Source organism: Elephantulus edwardii, unplaced genomic scaffold (genome assembly GCF_000299155.1).
Source record: "Elephantulus edwardii isolate Elephantulus edwardi_28Jun2011 unplaced genomic scaffold, EleEdw1.0 scaffold00037, whole genome shotgun sequence".
NCBI lineage: Eukaryota > Metazoa > Chordata > Mammalia > Macroscelidea > Macroscelididae > Elephantulus > Elephantulus edwardii.
Genome location: NW_006399787.1, coordinates 15,241,342 through 15,257,155, shown reverse-complemented (window position 1 = coordinate 15,257,155; position 15,814 = coordinate 15,241,342).

Here is a 15,814-nt window from a genome sequence, read left to right as displayed (position 1 = left end):
ATAAGGGACTTATATCTAGAATTTATAAAATACCTGAGCACCACAACAAGATAAAGGTAAATAATCCAATTGAAAAATGGGCACAGGATATGAACAGACACTTCACCAAAGAAGACATTCAGATGGCCAACAAACACATGAAGAAATGTTCAAAATCCCTAGCTCTAAGAGAGATGCAAATCAAGACAACTGTGAGATATCAGCTCATCCCAGTAAGACTAGCAAAATTTAACAGAACAGCAAGCAACAAATGCCGGTGAGGTTGTGGAGAAACTGGAACTGTTGGTGGGAGTGTAAAATGGTGCAACCACTGTGGAAGGCAGTCTGGCGCTTTCTCAGAAAGTTGCAGATAGAGGTACCATTTGACCCAGTAATTCCAGAACTGGGAATATACCTAAAGAGACCATAACTCCAAGCAGATATATGCACACCCATGTTTATTGCGGCTTTGTTCACAATAGCAAGGAGTTGGAAACAACCTGAGTGTCCTTCAACAAACAAATGGATAGAGAAGCTGTAGTATATCCACACAATGGAATACTATGCTGCATTGAAAAACAAGGAACTCATGCAGTATTATTCAAAATGGGTGACCCTGGAGGACATTATGCTGAGTGAACTATCTCAGTCACAAAAGGACAAATACTGCATGGTGCCACTGTTGTAGAATGAGACTGACATAAGTCTGAGAAAAAAATGGGTAAATTATGTATACTGCATTGAAGCCGATGAAGGAGAGAACAGTTTAAAAAGAATATATTTTAAGGTATTATGATTATCATAAGAGTTTGGAATGAGGGTTGCAGAGTGGCGTGTATCCGGGGTGGGAGTGTGGGGGAGTGCGGGGGGTATTGTATACCAATGAAGGAGTTTTACTTTTAAAGAAGAGCAAACTGGGGGTGGGGGTGGGGTGGGCGGGGAGAAAAGTGCAACAATGGATGAATGGAAATCCACAATCTCTGTAAATGTTCATTGAAATTAATGCTAATAATAAAAAAAATCAGAGCAAAGATTCGATTTCTTCGCATGGAAGCAGCTATCAAGGAATCAAATAAGGTATTGAACTGGAAAAGGTCTTCTCAAAGATCCTCTTTAAAGTGTTAAATTTCAAAGATAACACTTTGAAGACTAAGGTATGGTCTTTTTAATTGCCTCATATTCTTGTGAAAGCTAGACAATGAATAAGAAAGACTGAAGAACAGTCCATGCCTTTGAGTTGTGATGTTGGCATCAAGTACTTGTATTTGCGTTATATAGAACTTTGATGACATTCTGTTTCAATTTGTAATGCATGAACTCATCAGCTTGTCTATACTGTGAGGTCCTCTTAAGACAGAAAAGCTTTTTTTTTTTTTAAAAGCAATTTTAGAGTCTGATAATTTCTTGAATTTTTTAGTTGTGCCTTACAGTGAATGGATTTCAGTTCTTGTTTTCAATATTTTTCTGCACCGCTTTTCTTGTCATTTTAATTGTGATATTAGCCCATACTTTTAGAATGTGAATCTCAATGATTCCTCATATTCCCATAATCATCACCTGTGACTTGATGGTTTTTTGATAAGTTGATGGCTTCCTGTGGTCTCTGGGGAATTATAGAATCTAATTACATTTTTGGCATTATATAGATTGAACAGTTGAAGTTAACATGTAGAAATTGATAAATATATGCAGGTTTAGAAAGTCAAGACTATATATGCTCTGTCAGATTTGATTCCTCAGTTGTGAAACTAAAATTTCTTGCTCATTTTATCTGTTAAGATTGGAAGAAATTGTGCTGGTACTACACCCCTTCAGCAGTCTTTGAAGAGCCTTAGTAAGCTTTAAAATGTCCATTAATTTGTCCAGAAGGCAGGCTCTGTGACCTTCTAAGCAGCTTACTTTACTTTCTATTCTGTGCAGATTATCCAGCAGATTACGTTAAAATGCAGAGATTTATTTTCACTCTTTTTCTATATCCATCGGTTGTAACTTTCTTCTCAGTCTTAAACTTCCCTCCTGTCATGCTTGTGTGTTTTTTTGCAACCATAGCACCTTCTTTAGAGTCCTACTTGGAGTGTGAAGGGGACCTTGAGCCTCAATGCTCACCTCTCTCTGCAGGTAAAGGGAGATTCAGTACTGTATGTGATGTGTCCACAAGACTTGCCACTGCAGCAGAGTTGAAAGCTCATCGAGCGTGAGCTGTTCAAAAGTTTCCATTCAGTTACACGATCTTTAATTCCCCCCCCCCCCGAATGCCTAAAACATAGTACTTTTTCATTCAACTATGACATATGGGAAAATAAGGGCTTGCATCCTAAGTAGGCAAGTAGTTGAATTTTCCAAAATTGAACATGCTAATAAACTACCTTAGGGAATGGAAAAATTATTCACCCCTCAGCATTCTTTCTGGTATCTATGAACTATCCTGACCTCTGTCCACAGCCAAACCAGGACGATTGTCTTAGAATTTCACTGATAGTAACCATCTGTTGGGCTTCTCAGAATGTAAATCTTTAGGACTAATCATTTCAAGGTCTTGGAGTCTCTGGTGCTTTATTGACTATGCAAAGACATTCGACTCTGTGGATCATAACAAATTATGTCTAACATTCAGAAGACTGGGAATCCCAGAATACGTAATTGTACTTCTGCAAAACCTATACATAAACCAAGAAACTCTTGTCCAAACAGAACAAAGGAGCATTGTCTGATTTTAAATTGGGAAAGACCTACAGCAAGGTTGTAGCTTTCTCCATACTTAGTCAGTTTGTATGCAAAGCTGAAAAATATGGTATCAGGATAGGAGGAAGGCTCAAGAACCTACATTATGCATAAGATATAACCTTGCTGGCTGAAAATGAGCATGACTTGAAGCACTTGCTGCAGAAGATCAAAGAGCACAGCCTTCAATATAGATTGCATTTCAGCTTCAAGAAAACAAAAATTATCACCACTGAATAATTATGCAACATCTTATTGGATGGAGAAAGGACTGAAACTGCCAATGATTTCATCTTACTTGGAGCCACAGCCAACACCTTTGGTACCAGCAGTCAGGGAGATCAGGAGACATAGTGCACTGGGAAAGTCTGCAGTTAGAGATTGCTCCAAATTGTTGAAGAACAATGATGTTAGTTTGAGGATTAAGGTGTGCCTGATTCAGGCCATGATCTTTAAAGTCACTTGCTGTGCATCTGAAAGCTAGCAAGTGAATAAAGATTGATACCTTTTAGCTGTGGTGTTGGTATTACCGAATATCCCACGGATTGCCAAAAGAACAGATATGTCTTGGACAAGGCTCAGCTTGAGTGCTCCTTGGAAGTAAAGGTGATAAAACTTTGTTTCACATACTTTGGGCATGTTGCTAGGATAGGATAGGCCATTACTTAGAGAGGGACATAGGCTTGGAAAGGTGGAGGGACGGCAGAAGAGAGGAAGACTCTCAACTAGGTGGTTTGACAGAGTGACAGCAGCAGTGCTCTCAAGTGTGTCAGTGATGGTCAGTGTGGCATAGGATATTCATGGGTCATAACTGCGCTTGACTTGGCTTGATGTTACCACCACCAATGACAGATCTCTATGAGAAGAGACAGGACGTCTTTGCCTAAAGAGTGGCTGGTGAATTTGCATTGCAGATATTTCAGTTAGTTACCCAAATAGTTCTACCTGTTTTTGAACTTTATACAATGTAATTCATATGTGTGTGTGTGTGTGTGTGTGTGTGTGTGTGTGTGTGTGTATGCGCGCACGTGTCTTAAGTGTCTATCCTCTTTATTGAAACATTGTTTTGGGGATACATCCATGTTATTGTATTAGTTATGATTCATTTATATTCATTGTTCTACAAGGAAGGGCACTCCTGTGGCCTAGTGAGGAGAATTGCTCTACTAACCCAAAGCCCGGGCCTCTCTGGCAGTTTGAATCAATCAAAACTAAATAATGAGAGAGAGATGGATAGTTTACTCCTCTGAGATTATACCCTCTAGTGGGAGAGTCAGCTACTCTGATTCCAATGGTAATGAGTTTTAGTTTATCTCATTTGTTTTTGTTATGTGCTGTCGAGTCGCCTATGACCCATAACAACTCTATATACAGCAACCCTGAATGCTGTCCTGTCCTAAGCCAGTCTCACTGACTACAACACACCTACTCCCTTGCTCCAGTTACTCTATCAATTCATCTCATCTATCATCTTCCTCTTCTGTGCTGTCTCTCCACCCTTCTGAGAATGATGTCCTTCTCCAAGAACTGGTCCTTCCTGGCCACATGCCACAAAGTATGTGAGATGGAGCTTCAAAATTCTATCCTCCAAGGAGAAACTTGGTTTCACCCTTTCCAAGACAGACCTGTTTGTTTGCTCTGCAGTCCGTGGTATGTTCATGACTCTTCTCCAGCACCACAACTCAAAAGCCCTGATGATTCTTCTGTCATCCTTAGTCATGTTAACTCTCTGATGCATAGCAAGTAATTGCAAAGACCATGGCCTAGCTCAGATTCACCAAAGTCTCTAGAGTAACATCGTTGCTTTTCAGTACTTTGGAGAGGTCCCTGATGGTAGATTTTCCTAGTTCATCTCGTCTTTCGACTTACTGACTGATGGTGCCAGAAGTATTGGTTGTGGAGCCAAGTAAACTGTAATTGCTAACAACCTCAATCTCTTTCTTTATCTATCGTGGTGTTGCCAATTGGCCTAGTGAGAATTTTTGTCTTCTTGATGTTAAGCTTAATCCATATTGAAGACTACCAACCTTGACCTTTTGCAGCAAGTGCTTCAGGTCCTCCTCAGTTCCAGCCAGCAAGGTTGTGTCATCTGCATAATGGAGCTTGTTGATGAGTCTTCCTCCAATTCTGACTGGTCATTCCTCCTCATAAAGCCCAGCTTCCCAGATGATCTGTTCTGCATGTAGATTGACAAGGTTTGGAGACAGGATGCATCTCTGACATACTCCTTTCCTGATATTGAACCATACAGTGTTTCTTTGCTCTATTCTGAGGACTGCTCTTGGTCCAAGTATAGGTTTTACATGAGCACAATCAACGGTATTCTCATTTTCCTCAAGGTTAGACACAGTTGTTATCCACACAGTCAAATGCCTTTGCATAGTCAGTGAAACACAGGTAGATATTCCTCTGCTACTCATTGCTTTCTGCAACCTATGGCTTGAATGCATGCTTTTTTGTAAATAAAGTTTACTGGGACACAGCTGACACATTAATTTATATGTTGCCTGTGACAAGTTTCTTATTCCATAGGTAGACTGAATAGTTGCAACAGAGATCATTTGGCCTGCAAAAGCTAAAATAATTACTATCTTATTCTTAAAAAAAACCCAAACGTTGTTTCTTGATATTTGGTGTATAGTGTTCTGTTGTTTGATTGTTCCACAGTACATTTGTTTTCAGAACAGTTTCTAGTTTATGCCCCATGAGCAGTGCCTTAAATTCCTCCACTTCTCTGTTAAAACTCATATAGCCATTCTGATCAAGGTGTCATTTTATTTCTTTGTCATTTTAACTGGTATTCCCGTGTTTATGAATGATATTGGACACCTTCCCATATATTTCTTGGCTGTTTTGATATGTTTTTTGTAGCCTTTTTACTATTGATTTTTAGGGATTTTATTTTTAATAATTCTGAATCAGTCCTTTGGTAGATACACATGTTGCAGGTGTCCTTGAGTTCTGTGGCTTACCTTTTTATTCTATGATAGAGTCATATATACAAAAGAAAGTTAAATCACACATGTTAATGTATTGCTTTTGCATTGTAACAACCTTTAGTGATCTGTATAATAGCAGATCATCCTGGGAAATGCCATTGGTTTTTTTGTAAACTTGGATTTTAAGGTTTTTGAGTTCCTCTTTATTAAGAGTGTGGTTTGCTGTTCTGTTATTTGGGGAGCTGGATAAGGACATAGTTTATTATCTTTCATGTAAGAATATTAAAAACAATTTCAAGGTCTTGGAGTCTCTGGCCCTATGTTTGTTTAAAATTCCTTAATATGCTTAATATTCAAAGATTTTATTGAATAGAATGCATTGTCAAGTATTTGAGCCAAATATGTGCATATTTTCTATTGGGAAATACTTAGTCAAATCTCTAAATTTAGGAATTCCAAGTTGAAGCTAATTTATCTGGGTTTAAGTTTAAAATGGAGTAGGTTATTTGTAGGCGGTAAATGGTACTGTGTGAGGTTTTTTATGTGTTATTTTGGATTGGCTTTTTTTTTTTTTTTTTTAATTAGCTTAACAAATACAAGACCAGGGCATTATTGTCTGATGTAAAACATCTTTTTTTGCCTGCTTTTGAAAATTCTATTTTGTGGTCACATCAGTAGTAAATACTTTTAACTTGAAAAATTTTTAAAGATACTGTGAAACTGTACATTTTTTCATTTCTGATTTAAGTATAGCAGTTTACTTATATAAATCTTGGGTTACTTCTCAGGGGAAAAAAAGACGTTTGTCATGTTCTCTATTTAGTACAATGTCTTATGTACTTTGACTGATTCCCATTCCCCTTTTATTTTTCAGGTTATATATTACTAAAGTGGGTGAAGTTGTCTACATGTTAGTAGTCATGGCATCAAAAGACAGTAAGTACTGTACTATATTTCTGACTGACTTGCTTTATATATAAAGTGTTAGCATTTTGTCTTTCAGTTTCTGCTTAAAACAGATGAGACAATGAATTTTTCAGTTTCTTTTCTATGAGGGGGGAGGCTTTATTTGATCATCTTTTTTTGTTTGTTTCCCCCCCCCATCTTCTATTATGATAATTATTGATTTGATTTACTTTTAAATATAGTATTGCTTGGACTTCTCCCTATAAAAAAGAGCCCTAGTGACCCAGAGGTTAAGCACTCAACTTTTAGCTGAAAGGTTGGTGGGTCGAACTTACTTGTGGCTCCACAGAAGAACAATGTGGCAGTCTGCTTTTTAAAGATTCCAGGCTTGGAAACTCTATGGGGCAGCTTTTCCTGTTCTGTAGTTGGAAACGGAATTTAGGAGTGAGTTTTTTTAGTTTATATTTCCTACAAATACATAGTGGGTATTTGTTGTGTTGAGTTAATGTTGTTTGCGTCCCATCTAGCCCCATGGAGACCTTTATGGGGTTGAGGGACCAGTGCCAGCTCTGGTGGTGTTGTGTGCTGTGGCGTCAGAACTGACTGGTAGCAGACACTTCAGTGGGTTTTCAGAGGCAGTAATTCGCTCAGGAGGAGATTATCCATCCCTCTCCCACAGAGCAGTTGGTAGATTGGAACCCTGTGTCTTTGAGAATGTAGGACAAAGCAGTCTTACCCTTGTTGGTGGGTTTGGGTGTCAGCTGGCGTGAAGAATGTCTTCAGGGATGATCTTGTTGTGCAAATCCAGCCAGAGACATTTTAGGGTAGATTGGCCTGGAGTTTCTGGCAGAAAGCTTCTCTTAGTTAAGAGAGAGCTGTAGAAAGACACTGCTTCTCTTCTGGATGTTGTTATGTGCTGGTGTGAGGTCTGGTGTGGCTGCATCCTTCCCCTCTGGCTCCCAGCCCAAGTAAGAAGCCACGCAGGGTGGAGGGTAGAGTACAGGATCACAAAGAAACCAACCCTGAAGCCAGCTCCTTCTCGAGATGTCCAAGTATTTGAGCCAATACATTTCCTTTTTGTTTAAGCCAGTTTGAATTGCGAGCCAAAACATCCTAAGTGATTCACTTAATCTCCGTTTTATTTTTAGTAATCCATTAGTTTCTCCCCAGGGAATGTAGGAGTAATTGCAAAGCAAGGCAAAATAATACCGTTAAATTAAATTGGCACAGAGTGTTGATGTTGACTGGCATCCTTCTTCACGCTCAACAGTCAGCAGGTAGGGACTTAGTATTTAAAGTTGTGAGAATAAAATATATTGCTTTTAGATTCTCTCTCTTATTTTGTTTTTTTTTCCCCTAGAAGGCATTGCCTTTTAATCAACCCTCTTGGTCTGTGAATCTTGAAACTGATTTGGGGTTAGTAGCTATTTGGGGGGAATTGCCTCAGAACCATCTCATTGTATTGTATTTTACTATATTTTATTGCATTGTCTATCCAGTGCTGCCTATTTGGCCATATTGACCTGCTCTTTCGGGGAGCTCCAGTGGCATAGGTGTAGGCTGCTAACCATAGGCTGCTGGTTCAAATCCATGAGCAGCTCTGAGGGAGGAAGGTGGGCAGTCTCCCATGCAATTTACTGCCTCCTTAAGCCCGACTAGAGGGTCAGGTGTGTATGAGTCAACTCCAGTTTGACTGCGTTGAGTTTGAGTTATAGTTTCTCAGAACTCAGCATCACTTCCTTTAACTACCCACCCTGAATGTGGTTTTTTTCATTCTTACACATTTCGTTATGTTTTTATTATGTATACATGGGTAGCATGATTTGGTGTGCTTTTTTCTAACTTCCAGTAAATTTAGCACACTTTATATAGTTTTGGTATAAAATCACCAAAGTATTTGAATAAATTTAGGATCTGAAAGAGACTAAGTTTATTTTCACTTATCAAAAGATCTGTAATTAAATATCTTGACAGTCTTTAGTAATATGATTTTGAATCATTAGGTTTGAAATGGCTGATAAGCTTGAATCAACATGCTTACAGCTTACTAGTAACAGAGGACGCTCAGAGGCACCTCGCGCATGTGTTATAGAGCTGCTCCAGAGAGTTTTCTTGTTTTGCTGACATCAGGCCTTTTATTCTGAGGTGATAGATAATGGGAGGATTCAAACTGCTGGCCCTTAGGTCAGTAGTGAGTGCATACCATTCTTACCTCCCAGGTCTGTGAGAAAGCACTTTTATCACATTTCTGTTGCATTCACGTTTATCCCTGATTCTGCACTTCTGTAAAAGTTTAGAATGTGCAGGACATTTTTGTTTTCTTTATTTTTTTATTGCAATTGTAATGAAAGTTTACACAAGGATTGATTGGGTTTCCATTCATTCTTTGTTGCACATTTTCCTCCCTCCCCCTCTCTAGTCCACTTTGCACTGCACCTCGTGTTCTGGATTGTTGTCGTACCGCAGGACATTTTTAAATAAACTGTGCCTTTATTGTGGAAAAAGAGTAACACTCTCTTCCTCTAAAAAACCTGCAAGATGCTCAGCTGTGAGTTAGTTCCAACTTCCTGACAATGAATGGTTTTATTTGATTTTTTTCCAGTTTGTGCTATTTCTGAGCTTTTCGAAATGTGTTACGGTCCCTTTTCATTTAAATAACTCTCCTTCCCCTACTTTGGAGGTGTGAGAGACTAGACAAGGATAATAGTACAACATGAAGTTACTATCACTTAACATATAAAGAATGTTGAAAGAACAAATATGTTACTTGCATATGCACCACAATTTTCAAGAAAAATAACTGCTCATCCTTGGTTAGAATTCATACTTTTTGGACAGTGTTAGGTAAGCCTGTGTATTTTTCTGTACCTCAGAAGACAGATTTCTAAAATTTACTTCTGTGCTTCCTATATGTGCTATTTTGTTACACTCCAGTAGCAGTAATAGAAGAGGCGTTTCAGTGTTGACCTAACTGCCTGTGAAGACACCAGAGTCAGGGAGAGTCTTCTTTTTGTTGTATGGTTATTTCCATTTGTGTCTCAATATTGAAACTTGGAGATCACTTAGTAACCTTTTTGTCTGAAATCAAAATTTTGCACATTATTTTACTTCTACATTCAGAAGATTCCTCCTTTTTCTATTGAAGGATTCGTATTAATCTTTGTTCTTGCTTAGAATATTACTACTTTAGAATATCCATTTCCAGTAGTATTTTCAACAGTGAATTACAGTATCATTAATTCTTTAAACTTTGTAACCAAATTTTTGCTAAAGTGTTAAAAAAGGAGATCAAAATAACATCTATTTAAAAATATATTTTTGGGCCTCTCCTCCATATTTGCTTTCAAGGAGGGAGATTCATTCCTTTGGAGAAATAACTTTTTAATCAGTGTATCTTTACTGTTCTACCTTTTTAAAAAAATGTTTATTTAAATTTATTAATAATTTCAGTAAAAATTTGCAGAGACTTTGGATTTCCATTCATTCATTGTTGCATTTTTCTCCCCTCCCACCCCTCTCCCCTAGTACACTACCCTCTTGGAAAATTAAAAGAAAAATTCTTTCATTGTTTTACAAAACCTCTCCCAGGTCCACTCTACCATGTAGCCTTCGCTTTAGACTCCTGTCATGACAAAAATACCTAATCACATATCCCTTTTAAACAGTTTTCTCCCTCATCTGTTTCAGTACAGTATACATTATTGAACCCATCTCTCTCAGTCTCTTCCCAACCCTAAGCTCAGTCCTGTTTTACAACAGTGGCACCATGCAGTATTTGTCCTTTTGTGACTGAGATACTTCACTCAGCATAAAGTTTTCCAGGGTCACCCATTTTGAATAATATTGCATGAGTTCCTTGTTTTTCAGTGCAGCATAGTATTCCATTGTGTGAATATACCACAGCTTCTCTATCCATTCATTTGTTGATGGGCACTTAGGTTGTTTCCAACTCCTTGCTATTGTGAACAAAGCTGCAATAAACATGGGTGTGTATATATCTGCTTGGATGTCGGTTATGGTCTCTTTGGGGTGTATTCCCACTAGTGGAGTTGCTGGGTCAAATGGTATCTCTATTTGCAACTTTTTGAGAAAGTGCCATACCGCCTTCCACAGTGGTTGCACAATTTTACACTCCCACCAACAGTGAATAAGGGTTCCAGTTTCTCCACAACCTCACCAGCCTTTGTTGCTTGCTGTTCTGTTAAATTTTGCTATTCTGTCTGGGGTGAGATGATATCTCATAGTGTTCTACCTTTTTTAAAGACAATAAACCTTGCTGAACATCTGAATAAAGAGTAAATTTAAAATATTTTCCTTAATTCACATATATTGCATCCATGTTACAAGCAAGAAAATAGCATGTCTTTAAAATGTTTCTTGCATAGTTTTTCTGAAAGAATAGAGCCTTCCTTTAATCTTATTTAAATGTAACATCTTTAGCTTTTTTAAAAATCCATGTGGGCATTAAAACCTTTTTCCAACAGAGTGAAAAGAAAACCTACAGACTGGGAACAAACATGTAGTAATACCATTTCAGACAAGAGTCTTATAACAAAAGTTTTCAGAATACTCCTGGACCTCCACAAGAAAAAGACTGATAACCCAATTACAAAATGGGCAAAAGACATGGAAAGAATTTTCACAGAGGAAGATATTCAAATGACAGACAGACACAAGAAATGCTCCAAATGGCTGGCTATAAGGGAGATGCAAATCAAAATCACTATGAAGTACCATCTCCCTCTGGTAACAGTGACAAAGTTTAACAGAGCAGTAAGTAATAAATGATGTAAAGTATGTGGTGAGTTTTTTATCTTTCCTTCTTTTTTTTTTAAATGAAAAGAGATTATTGAAAAATCCATTTGTTAACTGATGTTACTCTGGAGGAGAGAGCGTTTCTTCTTTTTTTTTTAATACAAGGACTTTGTAGAATTATGTTTTCATATCTCAAGATGAAATGGTGCTTTGTGCCAGAGTGCACGGGGTTAAGGAACTCTAGACAGTGACTCAGATCTTGTAATTAGGTCTTGTTCTCTGCACCCTTGTTGACTAGAAAGCACTGACCAGAGACCGCTTTGTCTGGGAAAGCAATACATGAATCATCTAAATTGGCACAAATTACCCTGAATGCTGTTAAACATTTTCTGTTCTTTATTCCAATTGAGAGAACCAGAAAAACGGAGGCTTTTTATTTGACTTAGACGTATTGTAGAGGGTAAATATACTTTCGTCAAAGTAAATTTCTTCTCTAGATGTCATGAGTAGTAGAAAATGGCCGTTTGTAAAGCAGTTCAGAATTTGAACATTCCTCTAAAGCTTATACCCATTTCTTTTAGAGGAAAGTATTGACTGTTGTCTGTCTTCTAGATAGAACATGGGTTGTTAACCAAATTGTCAGTATCTTGAGTCAACCAGTTGCTCCACAGAGGTTATATGAAAGTCTTAGAAAGATTTGTGGTTGTTGTGTACTGTCAAGTTGGAACCAACTCACAGCTGGACTTTCCAACAGGTTTTCAGAGGCAATTTAATTGCATGGGAGGATGTTACTTATATTTCTACTACACAGCAGCTAGTGGGATCAAACTGTGTGCTTTAGGGATGGATGACAGCAGCATAGCCTCTTACCACTGGTCCACCAGAGCTTCTTGAAAAGAAAGATTCTCCAAGGGAGAAATATTTACAGCCTTGGAAACACTATAGGCAGTACTGGTTCCCTGTCAGAAGAGTCTTTAGGTGGTATAAATGGTTGACGTGCTTGACTGCTAACCAAAAAATAGGAGTTGAAGTTCTTTCTGAGGCACCTCAGTGATTTACATCCCTCCCCCAAAATAGGCGTTTGAATAGCATATGGCCACACAGGTCACATGAGTCCAAAAAGACCAGATGAAAACTTATTGGTTAGGTAACCTTTGAGACAAAAAAAGTAGCTTTGCAATTTAATTTCTAAACAGCATAGGCAGCATTTGTCTATTGTGACTCATTCCAAGGTGTCATAATCTATTATATTTAAGGATGGAAATCTGGAAATCCCCCCCCCCCAATCTTTCTGAAAATAATGAACTTACTAAGACCTGTTAGGTACCTGTCTATGAAGTTCATAAAAGCAATTTTTTAATGTTCATTCTATAATAAACTTGCAGTGTATCAATTGAAAAGAAACTGAAGTATCTGTTTTCCTAGTATTGAAGATATTTGTAAGTTACTTAGGACTTACATTGAAGACATTTCACTTAGTTTGAAGACATTTTCAAGTCACTTAGGAAGATAGGATAAAATGAAGACTTTTATTAGAGAGTAAAGCATTTCATTTCTTTTTTCTTTCAATTTTTTTTCTGATGCTACATTGGGAGAAGGACCGATCTTAGTACTTTTTGTCGTACTGCATCTGCTCTAAAGAAAGGGGCAAACAGATTTACCCAATCACTAACAAGACAAAATTTCCGACTCATATATTGACTGCACGTTAATATATTTTTACTTTCACAATGAAATGCTTTTTGCATGTTTTTTCTGAAACACAAACAAAACAAAAAAACCTCCAACAACAAAAAAACCCACAAGAAACACCAAAAAACAACCTCCCCCACAAGTTTTTCTTCAATCTTATTGAAATATACCCTCTGTTCTATTTCTGTGAGTGAATGTGCCCATGTATTTATGTAACAGGTAGTCTTTGTTAGTCCAGAGCATTACATGTTTGACATTGTCATAGCCATTTTGAGTTGTTATAAAACAGTTAGATGTTCAGATCATAAAATTACTGTTGGCATATCTGCTTAGTTAGCCTGAAAGATTTTAAAATGTTTTTAAGACACTATTAAAATAGTTCATGCCAATGAATTCCTTGTTACATCCTAAACCAAGCCATACTGTTGGGTTTTTGAAGGGTCAATTAATGTCTATGTAACTCTATAGGGAAAAGCAGCACTACGCTTATATGATTTCTAAAATGATAAATCTTACAGAAGCAGGCAGCCATGTTGTTCTTTTGTGCGGTGGCTGGGAAGTTTGAGCTGCAGACCTTTTGATTGGCCAGTGCTTAACCTAATGTAGCACCAGGGCAATTTACTAGTGTATGAAGTGACTCAAAGGACCTCATTCATGAACTCTAAAGTGCTTAGTGGGTTGGAATGATAATTAAAGCCATTTATCTTTGTTATCTCTTGGTCCTTACAGGGCCGATGCCTTCTAACTTTGAGGAAATGAAATTGCAGTTTTCTGAATTAACGCTAATCCTAGAAAAAAGCTTTTCATGCTCATCTTTTAAAAAACCCCAACCTATTTTTCCCCTCTGCAATCCAATTAAGTAGAATTAGTCTGGCCTGTGGAGTTAGGTCCCCTCTGTAGCCTAGAAGGCTCTGTTAAATAGTATATGTAGCTAGGCCATCTGTCTCCATTTCTCTCTGAACTATTTGGTCCCATCCCTAAAACTAATTGTACTACAGAGAAACCAGAGCATAACTGCACTCTGCAAATGCACAGAGTTTGCTGGCTATAAAGATTCAGGCTAATAGCATTCTTTATTGCTGTATTTTAATCCCTGGTCTTTTGCGAATAATTTGAGTAACACCTAATCAGTTGTATTTGTTTGAAGGGTAAAAAAAAATTTCTTATTTAACACTTTATCAACTAGTTATTTTTGTTAAAATAACTTTTTACAAAAATAATACGTACCTGAGAGACGTCTACCATCTATAATTTTACCATTCAGAAACAGCTGCTCTACACATTGACTTATAATGTGTTCTTACAGGACACAAGAACACACTTTAAAAAAATCGCACCAGTTATTAATAAGTCAGTGGTAATGACCATCAAGGATGCTTGAATGCCTAAATTTAGTGTATGTTCAAACCAGTAAACTGCCATGTATTTGTTTCTTCTGCCGTGAGTGATCATAAGAAAGAGCACCTTAAAGGACTAGATTCTGAACTGTTCTGGCTAAGTTTTGTTTCTAAAAATATTTAGGAGGGAATTTTAAAGTGAATATATAACTGTACGTTTGTGGCTTTGGGTTGTTTTTATTTGAAAAAAAACAAACTTTTAGATGGAGGAATCATGTAAAATAATAAAATGAAATAGTAAGATAAATATCTAGGAATAACATACCTTTTACATTATAAAATTATTTGCAGCTCCCATGATAGAAAAGACAAGTTACCAAAGATTGCAAATAGTAATTCTCAGGAAATGTTGAATGTCAGAGTCCTTTTTGATTGGTGGGATTTTAACAATTTTTTTTTTTTTAAGACTGGGAAAAACTTTAGGGTGTATTCCCAGTAGTGGAATTGCTGGGTCAAATGGTATCTCTAGTTGCAACTTGTTGAGAAAGCGCCACATCGCTTTCCACAGTGGTTGCACCATTTTACACTCCTACCAACAGTGAATAAGGGTTCTAGTCTCTCCACAACTTCATCAGCATTTGTTGCTTGCTGTTCTGTTAAATTTTGCTAGGCTTACTGGGATGAGATGATATCTCATAGTTGTCTTGATTTGCACCTCTCTCAGAGCTAGGAATTTTGAACATTTCTTCATGTGCTTGTTGGCCATCTGAATGTCTTCCTTGGTGAAGTGTTTGTTCATATCGTGTGCCCATTTTTCAATTAAAATATTTACCTTTATCTTGTTGTGGTGCTCAAGTATTTTATAAATTCTAGATATAAGTCCCTTATCTGACATCTCATTACCAAACACTTTTTCCCAGTATGTGGCTTCCCTTTTTACCCTGTTAGAGAAGTTTTTGGATGTGCATAGGGATTTGATTCTTAGGAGGTCCCATTCATATGCATACCCATGTTTATCAATGGCTTTGTTTACAATAGCAAGGAGTTGGAAACAACCTAAGTGCCCATCAACAATGGGTAGAGAAGCTGTGGTATATTCGCACAATGGAATATTATGCTGCATTGAAAAACAAGGAACTTATGCAATATTATTCAAAATGGGTGACCCTGGAGGACATTATGCTGAGTGAGGTATCTCAGTCACAAAGAGACAAATGCTGTATGGTGCCACTGTTGTAGAATGAGGCTGACATTGGGGTGGGGGTAAGACTGAGAAAAACTGGTTCAATTAGGTTTACTGAATTGCAGTCTATGGGGGAGAGAATAGTTTAAAAGTATTATATTTTAGGGCATTATGTTTATCATAAGAGTACGGAATGAGACTGCAGAGTGGATTATATCTGGGGTTGGGGGTGGGGTTAGGGAATGTGCAGGGGAGATTGTGTACCAATGAGGGAGTTTTTCTTTTGCTTTTCAAGGAGAGGA